Consider the following 20,504-nt stretch of genomic DNA (forward strand, 5'->3'; position numbering starts at 1 on the left):
CTTCTCCATACCTAGAATTCTGTACATACCCAAAACACCAAGACAACTTCAGAAATGCCAAATCCTCAGAGGGCAGACAGCAGAAGCAAGAAGAACTACAATCCTGCAGCCTGTGGAACAAAAACCACATTCACAGAAAGATAGACAAGATGAAAAGGCAGAGGGCTATGTACCAGATGAAGGAACAAGATAAAACCCCAGAAAAACAACTAAATGAAGTGGAGATAGGCAACCGTCCAGACTAAGAATTCAGAATAATCGTGAAGATGATCCAGCACCTCGGAAAAAAAATGGAGGCAAAGATCAAGAAGATGCAAGAAATGTTTAACAAAGACCTAGAAGAATTAAAGAACAAACAAACAGAGATGAACAATACAATAACTGAAATGAAAAATACACTAGAAGGAATCAATAGCAGAATAACTGAGGCAGAAGAATGGATAAGTGACCTGGAAGACAGAATGGGGGAATTCACTGCCACAGAACAGAATAAAGAAAAAAGAATGAAATGAAGACAGCTTAAGAGACCTCTGGGACAACATTGAACGCAACAACATTCACGTTATAGGGTTCCCAGAAGGAGAAGAGAGAGAGAAAGGACCTGAGAAAATATTTGAAGAGATTATAGTTGAAAACTTCCCTAACATGGAAAAGGAAATAGCCACCCAAGCCCAGGAAGCTCAGAGAGTCCCAGGCAGGATAAACCCAAGGAGGAACATGCTGAGACACATAGTAATCAAATTGACAAAAATTAAAGACAAAGAAAAAGTATTGAAAGCAACAAGGGGAGAATGACAAATAACATACAAGGGAACTCCCATAAGGTTAACAGCTGATTTCTCAGTAGAAACTCCACAGGCCAGAAGGGAGTGGCATGATATACTTAAAGTGATGAAAGGGAAGAACCTACAACCAAGATTACTCTACCCAGCAAGGATCTCATTCAGATTCGACAGAGAAATCAAAAGCTTTACAGACAAGCAAAAGCTAAGAGAATTCAGCACCACCAAACCAGCTCTACAACAAATGCTAAAGGAACTTCTCTAAGTGGGAAACACAAGAGAAGAAAAGGACCTACAAAAACAAACCCATAACAATGAAGAAAATGGTAATAGGAACATACATATCGATAATTTCCTTAAACGTGAATGGATTAAATGCTCCAACCAAAAGACGCAGGCTCACTGAATGGATACAAAAACAAGACCCATCTATATGCTGTCTACAAGAAACCTCCTTCAGACCTAGGGACACAAACAGACTGAAAGTGAGGGGATGGAAAAAGATATTCCGTGCAAATGGAAATCAAAAGAAAGCTGGAGTAGCAATACTCATATCAGATAAAATAGACTTTAAAATAAAGAATGTTACAAGAGACAAGGAAGGACACTACGTAATGATCAAGGGATCAATCCAAGAAGAGGATATAACAGTTATATATGCACCCACCATAGGAGCACCTTAATACATAAGGCAACTGCTAACAGCCATAAAAGAGGAACTCAACAGTAACACAATAATAGTGGGGGACTTTAACACCTCACTTACGCCAATGGACAGATCATCCAAACAAAATTAATAAGGAAACGCAAGCTTTAAATAACACAATAGACCAGATAGATTTAATTGATATTCATAGAACATTCCATCCAAAAACAGCAGATTACACTTTCTTCTCAAGTGTGCACGGAACATTCTCCAGGATAGATCACATCTCGGGTCACAAATTAAGCCTTAGTAAATTTAAGAAAATTGAAATCATATCAAGCATCTTTTCTGACCACAACACTATGAGATTAGAAATCTATTACAGGGAAAAAACATAAAGAACACAAACACATGGAGGCTAAACAATACGTTACTAAATAGCCAAGAGATCACTGGAGAAATCAAAGAGGAAATCAAAAAATACCTAGAGACAAATTACAACGAAAACATGATGATCCAAAACCTATGGGATGCAGCAAAAAGCAGTTCTAAGAGGGAAGTTTATAGCAATACAAGCCTATCTCAAAAAACAAGGAAAATCTCAAATAAACAACCTAAAAAAAAAAAAGCCAAATCTTGAAATTTTTAATTCCTTTTTACCCTTGGGTGTTTCCAAAATTGAAAGATTATCCTAGGAAGAGGAAGACTTAAAGTAAGCTGGTGATCCATCCCAGGAAGCATACCTGGAGAATCCCCCAGGACAAAGGTAAGAGGAGACCCAGCGTGGCGCTGTGGGACTGGCCTGGAGAACCACCAGTCCAGGCAAGTGCAGGAGTGTGGAGGGCTCTTCCAGGAAGTCATGTGGGAGCTGTCTCCAGAAAAAGATGCCATTGATACAGGACCAAATGAATTTTATCGTACTGAGAGACTGCTGCTTTTGAAGGAAAGTTAGTGATGAGTTAGTAATAAGTACATAAAAAGTTAATTGAAGAAAAAGTGACAATTGTTAACTCCAGGAAAAACACAAAGTTGTCTAAGAAAGAAGGTATTACTATATATAGTGCACTTTATGGTCTAATAATCACATGGCCATAGGGTGTAAGCACTGAATATTGATTTAACCAAAATTATAATATGGCTCTATTTGGAGAATGGAGGAGGGGAAGTGGGCGGGGAGATTTAAGAGACCAAAACCTCTTTCTGTTTGGAAAACCAATAGATCTAAAATTTAAACAAAATCTAGATATAGCCATGTAGGTGTCAGTGTTTGAATGTACAGAGATAAACATCAGAGTAAGTAGCTAAAAGCGGTTGTGTCTATAGAGTGGGAATCGGTGTAGAAGATGAAGCAGGAGAATGCTCATTTTCATTAAAAAGCTTGTAGAACCACTGGACTTTCAAAACCATGGATATGTATAACTTTAAATTCTTTTTAATGAAGTCAACAGCAAGTAGTCGCAGAATCACTATCTGAACCCGATTCTGTCTGAAGCCAATCCCAGTTTTTCCTCTCAAGATAAATTCTTTGTACTTATTTGCCTCTGGACTTTGATTTTCTTTAGAGTTTGTTTGTACAGTTGATCCAATAATCTACAAAATCCAGGAGCATATGGGCTGGGGTAATCCCACGGGATTACTGTAAGTGACAAGGAGAACTTGTTTTGGGGTAGGAGGGATATCTCACAGAGCCAGAAGGCAGGGAACTTGAAGCAGGGACTGGAGCACCACGGGGAACCCTGAAAGTTCTTTCTCTCCTTTGCTTCTGTATGCTCTCCTGCCTGTGTCTGCCTTGTTTATCTGATTCCCAGTTCACAGGCAAGGAAATAGCCACTCAGTCTGCACCTTAGGGGAGTGCTTGGGAGGGGATGAGATAAACCCAATTTGACTGCCAAGTTCTGGAAAGTCAGAAGGGAGGCCCCAGTGGGAAATACGTGCTCTTTTAGGAGCTTTTAGGGGTCATCTAATGAATGGCGTTTAGGGCCCTGGACCCTGTCTGCCTCAAGCGGCCTGCTGGTCCTGGGATATCCCTGCAGATCCCAGGCATCAGCAGGCAGCTATGCCCTGCATGGGTGGCTGGACTGGGGGAGCTGTAGGGATGTCTGCAGAGAAGTCATTTACTTGTGTTGGAACAAACACAGGGCTTAAGCAGCAGAAATGGCACTGACTTGGGGTTTGAGGAAGGCATCCCAATTCAAGCTCCTTCTTTTATTAGCTGTATAGCCACTAGCCCCATGGGGCTATTGAGAGCTTGAAATGTAGCTAGTCTGAGAGCTTGAAATATGCTCTGAGTGTAAAATGCACACTGGATTTTGAAGACTTAGTATCCCCATAATACAAAATATCTCATTACTATTTTATTCTTATTAATGGTAATGTTAATATTAATGTTGAAGTGGATAATATTTGGGGTATATTGGCTTCAGTAAAATATATTATTAAAATGAATTTCACCTTCTTTTACTTTTTAAAAATGTGACTCTTAGAAAAATTAAAAATTACTAAGATGGCTCACGTTATATTTCTGTTGGACATCACCAATCTAGACTCTAGACCTAACACATTGCCTTTATTGAAAAGAACAAAATCACTCAGGCTTGGCATCACTCTAGAAAGTTGGGGAGAGGTGTTTGTGCAATCTCGATGCCTTAGCTTCCATTTAGTGTTAAACAGCACCTTGTTTTTCAGGTTCCCAAACCCTGGTAAAATCCACAGCTGTCCCCTCTCTACTCTGCCTGTGACAAGCCAGCCCTAACCACAGGAGACAAGGTGAGGACAGTGTTCCTGACAGAAGACTCATGTACCCTTAGGGGCCTGCAGAAGTTCTCAGGGGACCTGAAGGCCATTCCACTACTCTGGAAAGCTTGACGGAAAGAAATTCTACAGCTTCCCAAGTACTGAGGCCTTGGCCAATGAGATCAGTGTTTCTTGGCTCGAGGCTTCTAGCAGCCCAGCCAGGCAAGGTTGGTGGTCTCAACTATCAGAAGCTCTAACTGGCAATTAATTGTAAGTCTCTCTGACTTATGAAAATGTTGAAAAGTTAATTATTCATTAAGGTGTAACAGGATAGACGAAGTTTTTCCAAATGTGCTATTCTTAGAGAATGATACGGAAAGATGCCCCTGGTGATGGAAAGTTGAGGAAGCTCGGACAGAAGTCATCGTGTCCTCCAGAGTCCTGGTTCTTGCATGTTTTGTTTCCACATTTGGTTGGTAACTGATGGAATTTCCCTTAACTTTCCCCCAAGGATATGTCCTTGGCACGTACATCCCTCTGAAATTCATAGAATTTTGAGATTTGGATGACTTCAGTTATTTCTCCATCTGGGATGATGAGCAACCTATCATCACTGTCAAAGCCCCACGACCAACCCCCATGATCAGCCCTGCTTACACCGCACCTTGGAATGTACCAAGCTTTAAATTATCTCATCACCAAGAACTAAGAGTGGTGACCACAAATTCCACAAATTCCTGCAGCTCTGCATGCCACTGGCATGCCCATAGAACCAGTTCTCCATGCTCCTTGGGACCACAGGCACCTGGGCTCTCCCAGTGCGCCACCATCCCACTCTCCTTGACCTCCACCCTTGGGGAAGGCGGCATTGATCAGGAATTAGGTGCCTGTGCTCAAGGGCAGGCTGCCCGGGCTGTGTCTCCACACCTTCCTTACAGCTTGTGAAACTGTGGGTAAGTTATTTCATCTTTCTGGAACTCATTTCCTTATCTGTAAGCTAGGGTTTATGAGAGCACCTACCTCACTGGGAAGGATGTGATATTTAATTATGTATGTGCATATAGGTACATGTACATGTAATGAGACAATGTGGGTAAAGCTCTCTGTAGTGCTTGGTTCATGGTTACTCTCAGCAACTGTTAGCTCTCCTTAGTTGTTATCGGCTCTGTCTTTTCACCTGCTCTCTCCCCCGGCCACCTGGGCTGCTCAGAGAAAGCTTGAGAATCAGACTGCTTGTCTCTGCTACAGAGTCACCATACTCCCTCACTGGGCCTCCCCATGGCCTGGCCATCAGTGTGTGTGTGTGTAAAAGTTTTATCCACAAATATGTGTGTCAGTGTGTCCTTTTTGGTAACAGCTTTATTGAGATATGACACACATACCATATAATTTACCCCTTCAAAGTGTACAATTCAATGGTTTTTAGTACTGCTGCGCACAGGCTTTCTCTAGTTGCGGTGAGCGCGGGCTACTCTTCATTGCGGTGCACGGGCTTCTCACTGCAGTGGCTTCTCTTGCCGCGGAGCACGGGCTCTAGGTGCGTGGGCTTCAGTAGTTGTGGCACACGGGCTTCAGTAGTTGTGGCTCGCGGGCTCTAGAGCGCAGGCTTGGTAGTTGTGGCGCACGGGCTTAGATGCTCTGCGGCATGTGGTATCTTCCTGGACCAGGGCTCGAACCCGTGTCCCCTGCATTGGCAGGTGGATTCTTAACCACTGTGCCACCAGGGAAGTCCCCACCTGACTTTTATAACCGGAAGGTTTGTACCTTTTGACCCCCTTCACCCATTTTGCCCATCCCCCCAACCTTTTCCTCTGGCAACCACCCATCTGTTCTCTGTATCTATGAGCTTGGTTTTTGTTTTATTAGATTTCACGTATGAGTAAGATAATTTGTCCTTCTCTGTCTGACTTATTTCACTTAACATAATGCCCTCAAGGTCCATCCATGTTTTGCAAATGGCAAGATTTTATTCTTGTGGCTGAATAATATTCCGTTGTGTGTGTGTGTGTGCATATGTATATGTGTGTGTGTGTATATATATACACACACACACACACATATATGTATGTCACGTCTTCTTTATTCATCGGATGATAGACACTTAGGTTGTTTTCATGTCTTGGCTATTGTAAATAATACTGCTATGAACATGGGGGTGCATTTATCTTTTCTTCCTTTTTTTAAAATTAATTTATTTAATTAATTTATCTTTTCAAGTTAGTGTTTTCATTTTCTTTGGATAAATACCCAGGAGTGGTATTGCTGGGTAATTTTTCTGAGGAATCTCCATACTGTTTCCCACAGTGGATACACCTTGTTTTCTCTTTAGATCTGCCTATTCTGGACATTTCATGTAAACGGGACCATACGATATGTGGTCTTTTGAGAAGAGGTTTTTTAAATCAGCATAATATTTCCAAGATTCATCCATGTTGTAGCATCTATTAGCACTTCATTTCTTTTTATGGCCAAATAGTATTCCATTGCTTGACTGTACCACATTTTGTTTATTCATTTATCAGTTGGTGGCTGTTTGAGTTGTTTCACTTTTTGGCTACTGTGAATAATGATGCTACGAGCGTTTGTGCATACATCTGTGAATGGCTACAGTTTTCATTTCCCTTGTGTATATACCTAGGAGTGGAATTGCTTGGTCTTATGTTAGGTCTCTGTTTAACTTTCTGAGGAGCTGCCAAACTGTTTTCTGAAGTGGTTGCACCATTTTACATTCCTATCAGCAGTGTAGGAGTGTCCCAATTTCTCCGGATCCTTGCCAACACTTGTTATTATCTGTCTGTTTGATTATAGCCATCCTAGTATATGTCAAGTGGTATCTTATTATGGTTTTTATTTGCATTTCCTTGATGGCTAATGATGTTAAGTAGCCTGGCAATCATTTTAACCAATGTTTGCTTATTATCTCTTAGATTCTCATTGTGGGTGTTCCAATCTCTTCCCAAACTTCACAAGGTCCTAATTCCTCTCATCTCTAGAGATTCCATCTCTTCTGCTATTCTTGAACATCTTCATGCACTGATTCATTCTTCAACAAATAGTTATGGTAAGTCCCCTACATACGAATGAGTTCCATTTCGAGAGTGCGTTCGTAAGTCCAATTTGTCCTTAAGTCCAACCAAGTTAGCCTAGGTACCCAACTAACACAATCAGCTATATAGTACTGTACTGTAATAGGTTTATAATACTTTTCACACACATAATACATAAAAAACAAACAAAAATAAAGAAAACATTTTTAATCTTATAGTACTGTACTTGAAAAGTACAATATCACTCACTCCTGACATTGATGGCACAGGTTCCAGTTCCTTGCTGGATTCAATTCTGTCTACCCTCTTGCTTCTGGACATCCTGGGCTTGAGATAAAGATACTGTATTATTGTACTCTATACAGTACTGTAAAGTACACAGAAGCACAACCTCTTGTGTAGAGGATGCATGCACGTGACAGTGTACTCCAGACATGTGAACTAACTTACGTGATTGGACATGTGAACGTGTGTTCACATCTTTGAAAGTTTGCAACTTGAAGGTTCATATGTAGGGGACATACTGTATTGAGCTTCTTTTATGTGGCACATACTGATGGCTGGGGATATACAACTGAGGGGCCACTTACAGTCTGATGGCAACATGTCACCATGGAACTCCTCTGCTTAAAATGCTTCAGTGACATTTACAAATTTGGGGTAAAATTTAATAGCAAAATTCATGGCAACCAGAGTTCTGTGTATATATGAGTGTTAGGCCAGCCCAGCTACCCTCCCCGCCATTCTCCCTGCCTCACATCTTCTGCTACTGTCTTAGGCTCCAAATGAATAATACTTTCATGCAGCCTGGTGCCTGTTCTCCGCTGCCCCTTCTAGACTGTAAGCTTCTCCAGGAGGGGATGATTCTAATGCATCCTTGCATTTCCCACAGCACTAGGACAATACTTGGCACCTTGAAAGTACTCAATACAATACCATACAATGTACTTGATACATTTATCATTGAATTATTAAATGAGTAGACGGCTAAATAAGTGAATGAATGAAAATATGTGGTTCTGCTAGGTAGTGCAATTTACTTTAGTTTTTAGTTGGCTGAAGTTGGGCTCTATTATTATTATTATTTTTTGCTGTACGCAGGCCTCTCACTGTTGTGGCCTCTCCCGTTGTGGAGCACAGGCTCAGCGGCCATGGCTCACGGGCCCAGCTGCTCCGCGGCATGTGGGATCTTCCTGGACCAGGGCACGAACTCGTGTCCCCTGCATCGGCAGGTGGACCCTCAACCACTGCGCCACCAGGGAAGCCCTGGGCTCTATTCTAATCCTCATTTTAAACTAGCCTGAATGATATGCCAGGCCTGCTGAACTGAGGGCAGCTTTATTTTAGTCAAATATTTATAACATATAGTGATGCTCTAAGGGGTTTTAAGTCATGGCGTGTTCAGATTTGTTTGTACCCTGTAGGGTTTTAAGAAAAATGAAATAAAATGACATAACACAAAATAAAATACCCACATTGCAAACATAAACATGTTGAACAGAGTCACGTTTGGGGGCCTGTGTGGAAATTTGCAAGGAAAGCTGGAGAGTTAAAAGTGTCCAGGCATGGTGCACCTTCCCTTTCACCCTCATACAGGCAGGACAAAGGTCCCTCTTCACTTAGGACAGGAACATGTTTCTTTCTTGGATGGTTTTGTTGAGGGAGAGGATGGAGGGGGAGGAAGTGGGCTTCTCCTGGGGTATCCAGCTGGGCCTAGCCCTGTGGGAGACAGGATGCGGGCCAGGCCCTCCAGCCCCCTCTGTCAGGCTGTTTCCTATTTTCAGAGATCTATAGGGTGGCCCTCGTGAGGCAACAGTAATAAACACATTGTCCTGAAATGTAAACTGGGGAGGGAGGAAACGCCTGGCATTGGTGATACGTCTGTCTGCTTATTTGCCGAGAATGTTGTTTGGGGGAGATAACGTATGCTGTGGAGACAGTGTTTTCAGAGATGTTTGTGAAGATGACGTCCTGAAGAAGGACTAAGACAATGACGACATCTGAAGCAGGACGCAGGTCTCACAGCCAGCCTGAGCTTGCCCTGGGTCCTCCCTTCAGCTCCTTCCTCCATTTCAGGGTCCTCCTAGTGGCCTGTGCTCTGACCACCACACCCCCAGCTTCTGGCCTCGTTTCCCCCGCACGCCTCCCCCAGGATGCCCTCTCACGCTCACAGCTGCCTGCAGCTCCTCCTCCTCTCCATTCCCCTCCTGAAACTGAATAATTAGACCTTTGCTAATAGGCAGTAGAAAAGGCTCCAGGAGACAGCCATCTCTGCTCCCCTCCTTTATTAAGTACTTTCCATGTGCCAGTTGTCTTACTTATATCATTCATTTAATCCTAACAACCTAAAAGGCAGTGATAATGGCCATTTCTCCCAGTTTACAGGTTGAGAAACTGAGGCTCAGGGAAGGAAATTGATTACCCTCACAATGGGTAGCCCTGGGATTTGAACTCATAGTCTGATGCAGAGACCTCACTCTTATTCAATATATTCTATTTCCTTCCAGCTGCCTGCCAGGCACCACATGACTGCCTGGCACAACAGAGGTGCATAAGGCAGCCCTACCCTTGAGGAATAGGGTTGCAAAGAATGATGACTCACTGGGAGAAGCACTGCAACAGCAGTGATGGAGGGGCGACGCTGGGGAGATAAGGAAGGGGCGAGAGGAGCACAAGCAAAGGTACTGTGGTGGATGCTGCAGGCTGCTGAGCACCACTCTCTCACTCCCCCAGCTGCTGGGAGCAATGGATGCTGATGGCTCAACGGACTTGCCCTTGGCTGGAGCGAGCTGCCTTGCCCAATGTTAGGCTCCCTCCCCAGGGGAAGCCTGAATCCGGGGATTGGTCATTAGGTGAGTACAAAGGGCCGGCCCCCTTGCCTCAGTTGAGCACAACACTGAAGGGCCAACCCAGCTGCAGAGGATCAGCCCCACAGGCTCAGCCGTGGTCTCTCAGGTCAGCCCCTTCCTCTACCATTCCTGGTCGCATTACTCCAGGAGAGGTATGTACCCCCAAAACCCTTCTGCACATAAGCCTACCTCAGAGTGTGTGTCCCAGGGAGCCCAAGACATGTGGAGGCATGGAAGTATAAAGGTACCTACCGTGTTCCAGAAAGCATGGAAAGCTGTGTTCCAAGGCTGCTGGGCTATAGGATGTGGAGGGTGTAGGACTCCTGTGCAGGCGTCTTCTCCTGCATTGTGATCTGAACATCCAGTGATGGACATGTATCTACTTTTTTTCAGGAATCTAGCCTGCAACTCTGCCCAGTGCCACAGAGGCCTGACCCATTATAAGATTAAACTGCTTACAACTTTGGGGAAACGGCAGTTTATAACCCTAATACATAACAACAAAAAAGTGTTTGGGATCGTTTTATTGATGCTTTTGGAACATCAAAGCTAAAAAGCAGCCTTAGAGCACATCCAGTCCAAAAACCCTCCGTTATCACATGGAAATGAAGCCCCAGAGAGGTGATGTGACTTCAGGTGAACGCAGATAGGGTCAGGGCCACCACCGGAACCCAGGTCCCCTGGCCTCCAGTCCATTGGTCTCTCCACCTCTCCTCGGGTAGGTCTCTACCTCATACCTAATAAGAACTTAAACATGAGCCCTTGAAGACTCACTCAAGGGCTCTACTAACAGTGACTTGTCCATGGGAGGGCAAACTGCGCTTGAAGAAGACGGCCACCCAGCTTCCCCCAAGGGCCCCAGCAGTCCTCCACCAGGCTCCCCACAGTGAGGCTGCGTTTCTGGTGCCAGGCCTGTCAAGGCTCGGTGTTGTTCCAGACCCTTCTGTCCTTCCCTACTCCCTATCAGATCAAATCCAGCTGCTTTTCTCCAACCATGGTCAAGGCAAACGTGGAAGCCGTAGAGCAGCATCGGGGGCGCTCTACCTATCATGCACCTGCTCAGTGTTTAGTGCCGGCTTCTCTTCACCTCTTCACTCCTGGCGTTAGATGGGCCCCTCCCTTCTCTGGGGAAAGGGTTATTGGATAAGCTCACTTCCAGCTGGGGCACTTGTTACAGCGTTAACAGTCCTAAGCCTCAGTACATTAACCTCTGATAAATGGAAGACCAGACCCAGCACCGTACTGGAGACAGCAGGGCTCAACTTCCACTGTCCTGTCTTGTTTGTTTGTTTATTTGTTTGTTTTGTTTGTTTTTTTGCGGTACGCGGGCCTCTCACTGTTGTGGCCTCTCCCGCTGCGGAGCACAGGCTCCGGACGCGCAGGCTCAGCGGCCATGGCTCACGGGCCCAGCCGCTCCGCGGCATGTGGGATCTTCCAGGACCGGGGCATGAACCCGTGTCCCCTGCATTGGCAGGCGGACTCTCAACCACTGCGCCACCAGGGAAGCCCCACTGTCCTGTCTTGAATGGTGACTTTGCCCTCCGACCTGCCTCTCGGGGCCGGACAATTATTAACCCATGTAATCGGACTCTGTGTGAACTTCTCTTTCCAGATAAGGCAGCTTTCTGAAAAAGTTGCCTTAGAGCAGGGTCTCTCCAGCTGAGTTTTGTGTTTTGCTAGTGTCCTGTGGGCTGCTTGTATGAGTTATGCCGTGGGCAGGGAGCGTCCTGTGGTCAGTTAAGCTGGAGAAGCACTGCACAGTTATCTTTGGAAGATGCTGCAGCTACTTGAGGGCAATAAGTCCTATCTTAAATCTGCCTACTTTCTTTTAACCTGTATCTGCCTGGTTTCACTTGTCTGCAGAAACTTTTTAAAATGGAATACCTTTTAACCTCCTTGAGGGGACTTAATCTCACCTCTTTCTGAGCTCAATTTCTCTCATCCGTCCTGTGTTTTACAACTGGGCTTTCCTGTCTGGGTCACTCTTCTGGCGTCACTGTTCTGTGTCTCTGCAGTGTCCCTTCTGTGCACTGGGGTGTGGCAGTGCTCTCTGTTTCTGGTCCCGGTTTGCCTGGGACTAGTGGGGTTTCCTGAGACGTGGGACTTTCAGTACTAAAGCCAAGAAAATCCCAGGCAAACTGGGACATGTTGGTCATCTGTACTGAGCCCTGCTTCTTGCCTGTAGCCCCGCAGCTCTCTGGCAGCCACCCTGGTACTTCCCAGGCCTCTTCTGGGTTTCCCTGTTGCTGGGCTCAGTCTACCTGGGGCTGCGACCACAAGTTGCTTACGTGCCTAGCCTCTCCTCTTTCAGCTAAACCCAGTCTCCTCATCAGCGCCTACAGCTGGGGTAAGTTCCCTTGCTGCCCCTGTAGCAAACCCTGTCTGACCCCGTCTTATCCACCCTGAATGGACTGGAAAACCCATAGCACCATGATACTCACTCCCCAGGCTCCTGGCTCTGACAGGCACAGGGGTAGCTGAGTGGCTCTCAGGAAGGGTCGTGGTGATGTGACCCAGCTGAGAGCTGATGAGGTAGGGGCTGCCCTGACATTCTGTGTGGAGGGCAGAGAACCAGTGTGTCCGGGGGAGGAGAGGCTGCCTCCCAGGCCCTCCGCTCCCCTCTGCTCGTCTGCCAGTTGCAGGGTTTGGCGGGGGGGGGGGGGTTGGCATTGTGTTCATCTCTGGGCCACAGATGCCTGCTCTGATGAGTGAGTAGTCTCTGCCATGAGGGGCTCACTCACACTGCAGGAGAGTGACATGGGGACTAGTGAGTGCAAGCCAGTGTTAAGGTGTGCCACAGCGCAACTGATGGAGTGATGAACTTTTCCCTTGTTTTTACTCCTATAACTGTTTTTCCATTGCCCCCGGTCTTTCCCCGAGCCTTTCTATTGCACTGCTGCAAGGCCTTTTGTGTAGGTCCAAATCAGGAGTGCTTTTGTTCCTTAAAGCCCTGACGTACTGGGAGGTTGGTGACATTTGCTCTTGAAGGGGAGGGGGAGGAGATGACTTGCAGGGGGCAGGCAGAAGTATAACCACATCAGGGGAGGTTTGGACCCAGAAGTAGCTCTTCTTCCAGGTCTGTGAGCAATGGATCCCAACAGCACCCCTCTCCAGAGGGGCTGGGATCTGGAATGGACTGATCTGAACATGCTGCAGCCCTGGGGACCATGGCAAAAAACCACTCACTCACTGTAGAATGATCTACTGAATGTCTGCTCTGTGCCAGGCACTGTTGTAGACACTGGGATTAGAGGAATGAACAAAACAGATGAAAACCCCTGCCCTCGTAGACCTTGGATCTTAGTTAGGGGAGATAGACACAAACCGAGTGCTCAAGACTTGGGCTTTTATCTGAAGAGCTGTGAAGCCATTGGAAGGGTTTACACAGAGGAGTGTGGGTTTAAAAGGATCACAGTGGCCTCCATGTTGTGGATGGACTGACTAGAGGGGGCGGAGGCGAAAGACCAGTTAGGAAGCTCTTTCAAGGATCCGGAGGAGAGGCAATGGTGGCTTAAGTGTTGCTGATGAAAAGGGTTTAGGTTTTGGAGATGCTTTGTAGGTAAAGCCAGATAGATAAAATGTAAGCTATGAGATTAAAAGGAGAAATCATAGATGACTCCAGGGATTTTGGCCTGAGCAACTAGAAGAACAGAGTCCTCATTAACTGAACTGGGGAGGGCTGTGGCCGGAATGGGGTTTTTTGGGGGAGGGATTTTGCACAGAAATAGAGTCCCTGTGCCCCCCCACCCCATTCCAGGCAGGGCCACACCAGCCCATATGGCTGTATGTGGATTAGAAATGGCATCACTTCCCCTAGCAGACACAGCTCAGTGCTGGAGGCACAGCTTGTCAAGGGGACAGTCCCTCTTATAGCCTGAAGTCCTGTTGCTATGAACAGCCTTCACAATCACATACAGAGGCCCTGCCTGGCGTGACTAGTGGTGTATCAGAAAGACCCCCACAGGCAGGACGGGGACAGATGGATACCTGGGGCAGTGTCAACTGAACTTAGAGAAGTAACTGTTCATATCCCTATGTCATATTTTATAGTAAATTGTATACTTGCCTCAGCAGCTGCAGTGAGAGAAAGCCTGTTTGCATGAGTTCATTAGAGGTATAAAGGCAGAAAATAATGTTAGGGAGTATTGTTGGTCTCCTTAGGATTAAAAAATAATGAATGCTCTTTTGTTGTGCAGTTATATGGTCCTCTTTTGTTACATGCTAAGAGCAGATAAGTTCTCTTTATTAATCTCTCTTAATAGAGCAAACCAAATATAGGGAAAGAATCGCTTTTATTATTTTCCAAATGTCTTACATTAGCAGTGGTATGGAACACTCAACATACTAGCTTTGAAGAAGTTGTTCCAAATCTAAAGGGGTGTTCCGTCCTCTTTACACTCAGCATTACCCCACACATGACCAGGCAATCCATAGTTTTCTTTAGAAGGGACTTCACGACATACTATAGTCATACTGTTTATATGTTATACTCTCATTCAAGCCTCATAATGAGTCTAAGAGGTGGTACTATTATCTCCCATTTCACATGAGAGGAGATTAAGCCTTGGAGAGTAGAGATGACGTACCCAGGACCCGTCAGCTAATATGTGGCAGAGCCTGAATAGACACTCTGGTTAGTTTGGCTCCAGAGTCCCCCTATGTTAAACACTGTTCCTCAGACTGACTTCCCTGATGCAAAACCTAGAATTCCACAATCCCAGGGCCACACGTTTCTAGACTTTGAAGGGACTAACTGCATCTACTCTATGCCCCCTTCCTTACCTGATGCCCGAATTCTCTCTAGTCATCCTTGATGAGATGTCTTCGCCTTGGTCCTTGCACAAATGCTGGCTGATGGCATAAGAAGAAGTTTGGGAAGCTTATTAGAATGTGAATTTCTGGGCATCATCCCAGATTCACTAAATCAGAGTGTCAGGGCCCAGAAATATATTGTTACCAAGACCCCAGGTGGCTCTAGTGTGCACAGGCTTGGGGAGCCCGCTAGAGCCACACTCTAGTGATGGGGAATGCCCTGCCTGCCTCACAAGTTGGTCCTGCCCATCATTTCCACCCTTAGCAATTTCTTTCCTTGATCCCCTCTCCTTGGCTAGCTCTGGCTATTAAAGTATTTCTTAGATTGCATTGAACTCCATCTCCCTGTAGCTCTTACTGGGCCCCATTCTACATTTTGGGTTACACAGAACAAGTTTAACCACTCTGCCACAGTGCCAGCCTTTCAAGAATTGAAGTCACCAAACAACCCTCCCCCCCCCCCCACCCTCAACCCTAGTCTTTTCTTCTCTAGGGACAATATTCCCAGTTCTGCCACCTGAATCTCATTATTTAGTGTCAAGTTCTTATATCATCTGTGTCATGTTCTTCTGAAATCATCTGGATGGTCCTTGTTCCTTTAAACCATGGCACCAGAACTGAAGGCCACTTCCCAGGCATGGTCCAGCACCTCACAGTGAGGACTTTTGCCTTTCTGGTTCCAGACCCTGCCTTCCTCTGAAGTCATCTTGAAATTAGAGGACACGTGCTGGGTCATAGAGAGGTGGGCTTCTGTGGAGCTACTGGCCCAGCTGCGTTCCACGGATAGCCTTAGTACATGACACTGCTGAGCCTGGTCCCCTGTGTCCTCTGTTGGTGTTGCTGTTGATTTTGGTTGCAAGGTAAGGACCGTAGATGTATTCTTGCTGCATTCCATCTTGTCAGATTCTGCTCCTTGCTCCAGCCTCTTGAATTTGGGGATCCTGCCTCTTGAATCAGTAGTTGGAGTGTTCCTTCCTCTGACCCTTTCAGACTCTCTGTACTCACACTGTTTTGTACCAGACTGTCTGGGCCATACAGTGGTTTAAGGTTATTGCTGTTCCAGAGATCTTTGCTCTGAGCAGTGATGTTATTGTAGGCCCCTCCGTATCTGTATATGTATCCATATTTTATGTAGATATAGTGGACACAGCTGGTGCCCACCCAAATATTCTCAGCCATCTTTTACCAGCTGTGTGTGTCTGTTTCCCAGCTTGCATGTAGCTTTGATGCTAATAGTCTGTGTTTTTTAGGGACATAGAGGTTCTTTGCCCCTATGGAGTGCCACAGTGCCTGTGAGCTATATACTTCCTCTACCCTCTACCCCATTCGAGAAAATGACAGACTAGTGTAGGAGTATGAAAGCCCAGCTCTTTTGTCTGGAGGCAGGACTAACTCTGAGGTGCAACTGACATTCCAGAGCTGCCGGTGGGATCAGGCTGGATCTGGAACTTTACCTAAGGTGGTGTCCTTGCTCTTTACCTAAGATGGTGCCGTTGCTGACTTCTTCCCCCTTCTGAGTTCCCACTCCCTTCCTGGTTTCTCCTGGGGGCACTTCCTCAATAATCCCCTGCACATGGATCCTTGGTTCAAAGTCTGCTTTTGGGAAAACTCATTCCCCACCTAAGAAGGTGGTCATAGCATAAATAGATATATCAGCCATTCTACATGAGTATACATAGAAACATTTCAGGGCTTTTTTATTAAAAAAAAAAAGCAAAAAAATTCCTTTTTGTAGATTAGTGATTTTATTTTTGGTATAGATTCAAATACAGGTATTACCTATATGTTAACTGGTCCCAGTAGGATTTACTGACCAGTCACCAAGTCAGTATATTTTGGAACAAAACTCCTAAATCACTCAAGGAGGCACAGGGGTGGCAAAAGGAGACGGTTTTTGTACCATATGTTCAGGAAGGCCCCTAATTCCTTTAACATTTCTAACCTGACTTACTCTTTCCCTTCTGTGATTTTTTTTTTTTTTGACATTGGGTGGAGCCTGCTTCCTCTTAAAGACAGTCACCAGGATGTCTTCCTGAAAAAATAAATACATAAGATTTCCACCTTTGTGTCTGCAAGTTTTCTACTACAAGCCCATTTGGCTACTTGGAAAAGCCAGGAGGGTGCCTTCCTCTGGGTGTCCAGACGCACGACAAAGCCCCAGAGCTAAGAAAGGGAATCACTTATCCTTTATCCATCCATTTTCTTTACTGATTCTCCTCCCCTAGGGAACTATGGCACTACTGATCAACTACTCACTAGGATAACGTACAATTCACAAAAATCCTCCAACTTTTGGTTGGTCACTAGGTTTTGTTGATTTTCTGCCTTTCGAATCCATCCCCTCCTTTCCTTTCCACCACCACTGGCTCCTCTAGTTCAGAGCCTCTTTATCTCTTATCAATACTTATCCCACAGACCCCAAAGCACTCGCCCTGCGGTCTCTGCCTTCCATCCATACTCTTCTCTCTGCTTCCCATCATGTCACTGCCCTGCTCGCAAACCTTCCCTAGCTCCCCGTCACCTGCAGGTTGATTCTCAACTTTATTCAAGGCCCTTTGCAGTCTAACCCCAGCCTGCTTTGTCTCCAGCCATTCCCTCTTGTTCTGAGATTTAAGCTAGAGAGGCTAACACACATTTCCTGGACCCTGTGACCTCACTGTTTCCTTTGACTCCTAGTCTAGAATGCCCTGACCTTTCCCTCCTCATTTTGCAGTGCCAGCTTCCATGCCGCCTTCCCAGAGGAGCCCTCTGTCTCTCTGCAGCTCAGCGCCTTGGATTCCCTTGTCCTCTGCCCACTAGAGTGCTTTGGACACACTTCAAGTCTGGCTCCTCTCCCAGTATAGGAGGTGAGCTGTCAAGGACACAGACTCTGGAGCCATCTTGACTCGGGATGAAGCTCAGCTCCACCACTTACTAGCGTTGGTATCATGAGCAAGTTACTTCACCGCCCTGTGATGCGATTTTGTCATCTGCAAAATAGGGGACATAATAGCACCTTCCTCACTGAGTTGCTGGAAAGGTTAAGTGAGATGATGTATTTTAAGCCTCTGAGCACAGTGCTGTATAAGTGTTTGCTAGCATTTTACTTTGCTAACTTCACATCCCTCTTCCCAAACTGATGTTGAGCTCCCAGAAAGTAGGGTCTGTCTTACTCCTCTCTGTGTCCCCAGTGCCTTGTACATAGTAGGTGCTTGGTACCTATTTGTTCAATGAATTGACTTATTATTAGCCTGCCAGTTGCACATTCATCCGTGAGTTAACCGGTAAGCACAGGATCGTCTTCAATGAGTTGTATTCCCCAGCGTGGGTCAGCAGCGGGTTCCAGCCCCTGCGTCTAGACAGGTTTATAAATTCTGCGTATCTGGGTGACTTGGCTGGGGTATTGGGTTCCGCTCAGTCTGCTTTCCTTATCTCTAGGCCCTGTTCTCTGTCTCTCAGACACCCGGTGAATATGGGGTGTTTCTTGTTCTACTTTATCCAGAGGAGCTTTGTAATTCAATACCCTTGTCCTTGGGTTGGAAATGTGTCCTTTCTGTATTGTGAAAGTTTGGCCTCTGTTTGGCATTCAGAACGGGAATATGCCAGGACTTTGGGATGTTGTGACACCTGAATGGAAGGGGGAAAAAAAGAGAAGCCTCAGAGACATAAGAGTGCAGAGGGCAAAAATACCAACAAGCCAGGCATTGCTTGGGCTCACCTCTTCTGTGTCCTGCTCAGTGATTCCATTCCTGATTGGTTCTGCCAAGAAATAAAGGTAGTCTTTGCCACTCAGGACTTTGCTGGAGAAATGGGTCCCATCATGAGCTCCTCAACGAAAGATGCCAATAGAGAGTCTGGAGAGGGTTTTGTAGAGAGTAACACTGACAATTCAGAAAGCAGAAGCTAGAGCATATGAGAGAGAAGTCTAGGCGCTGGGATGGGAGAAGGAGGTGCAATCTAGTGACTGATTTCAAGAAAATGAAGGGTGTTGATACAGACATCTAGAATTTTCTACAGACCTGTGCTTCAGTGAGAAAGTTAGGACAGCTTTTAGGCATATGTGGCTATTACTGTGGATGGGAATGGGTGGCGGCTGAGAGTTCTAACATCTCTTCCCTCCAGCCCAGTGGCACTCCTCTGTCACCAGTGCTCAGGGAGGGCCCAGAGTAGGCTGGGGCAGTGCTGAAAGGGAGCAAGCAGGGAGGCTGTCCCTACCAGAGCCCCATCCCTGTCCCCACCTCCCCACGTCTGCCCTTTTCCTATTCACAGATCTAGACCAGGAGGACTTCTGGCGGGGGCAGAAGTGCTTGGCCTTTGACTCCTCTTTCAAAAAGGGTCAATCTGGGCTTCCCTGGTGGCGCAGTGGTTGAGAGTCCGCCTGTCGATGCAGGGGACACGGGTTCGTGCCCTGGCCCGGGAAGATCCCACATGCCGCAGGGCGGCTGGGCCTGTGAGCCATGGCCACAGAGCCTGCGCGTCCGGAGCCTGTGCTCCGCAACGGGAGACACCACAGCGGTGAGAGGCACGCGTACCGCAAAAAAAAGGGTCAATCCTTCCTTTTGATCTTCTCCCAGAACTCTTCATAGAAGTCCTAGTTCCTAGACTATGACTTCATTTTTGACTTTTTCATTTCTCTGCCAGATCTACCTTTTCATTGGTTTTTCCATCCCTACTTGTCTTCCTATTTTCCTCCTTCTTCTCCTTTTCCACTTTCTGGGGGCTCCCACTCCCCTCTCTCTTGCAGTTCCTTAGGTGTTGGCCTGGCATGGGGGGGTTCTGTCATAAGCCAGAGCCTGGCATCTGCCCACACACACCACCTGCAGCCCTTAGTGACAGCCAGCGTGGGGAACTTTCCTGGCTGGGACAATCCTGGGGCTCTGGCTGCTTCAGCTGGCAAACTGCTTGGAGACCCCCGCCTACCTTAGAAGCTGGGTTAGCAAGGGTCTTAGTTTTAGTTTTGCTTGGCCATGAGTGAGTTGAAGTATTGCTCTGTAATATCATTTCATTTTTTTTTTCTTTCTTTCTTTATTTGGCCATGCTGTGTGGTTAGTGGGATCTTAGTTTCCCGGACCGAGGATTGAACCCAGGCCATGGCAATGAAAGTGCCCGGTCCTAATCACTGGACAGCCAGGGAACTCCCTGTAATATCATTTCTTCATTCATTCAACATTACTGTGCACTTGAAGCATGCCAATTACTCTGTAATATCATTTCTTCACTCATTCAATATTTATTGTGCACTTACAACATTCCAGTTACTGTTCTAGCCACTGGGCAGACAGGGATGTAAACAAGATCCAGTTCCCACCAAGAGCTCACAAGCTAACGTGTAGTCTGCTGCTTTTGTAATGAAATGTAATCGAGTATAAAAAAAGGATTAACAATATGAGAAAAACTTGGATAATGGAGAAATGAATCCATGCCCCACCCTTCCTCTCAAATGCTGACTCCATCTTGAGTGATCACTTGGGTGTTTGCCATAATATAAACAAATATCGATGATGCCAGGTTATTTTGACTCTGAACAGCAGCCCATTTCCTAGAAAGGAGAACCTCAAGGCAACGTAACAGCAATAATCATTAGCCTCTTTCTACTGAGGTAATCATGCAGGTCTCTCTAACCCATATTGGCTTTCAACAGCTGTGTTTTGACAAC

The 20,504-nt window shown here is 46.0% G+C and overlaps 1 protein-coding gene across 3 annotated transcripts in view; it reads left to right on the forward strand.

Annotated features, from left to right (window-relative positions):
* The first annotated feature begins 4,408 nt into the window (after positions 1-4,408).
* Positions 4,409-20,504, forward strand: part of MYZAP (myocardial zonula adherens protein) — a 118,356-nt gene continuing 102,260 nt past the window's right edge. For 2 of the 3 annotated variants that reach the window (XM_081228752.1, XM_081228753.1), the window contains exons 1-3: positions 4,419-5,114; positions 7,089-7,222; positions 9,942-10,060. The gene's annotated coding sequence lies outside the window, so the exon portion shown is untranslated. Of the gene's footprint in view, positions 5,115-7,088; positions 7,223-9,941; positions 10,061-20,504 lie in introns of all 3 variants that reach the window. The other variant, XM_081228754.1, reaches the window with a different exon arrangement.

This window comes from Mesoplodon bidens (assembly GCF_964165515.1).
Source record: "Mesoplodon bidens genome assembly, chromosome: 3".
In the NCBI taxonomy this organism is placed as follows: Eukaryota; Metazoa; Chordata; class Mammalia; order Artiodactyla; family Ziphiidae; genus Mesoplodon; species Mesoplodon bidens.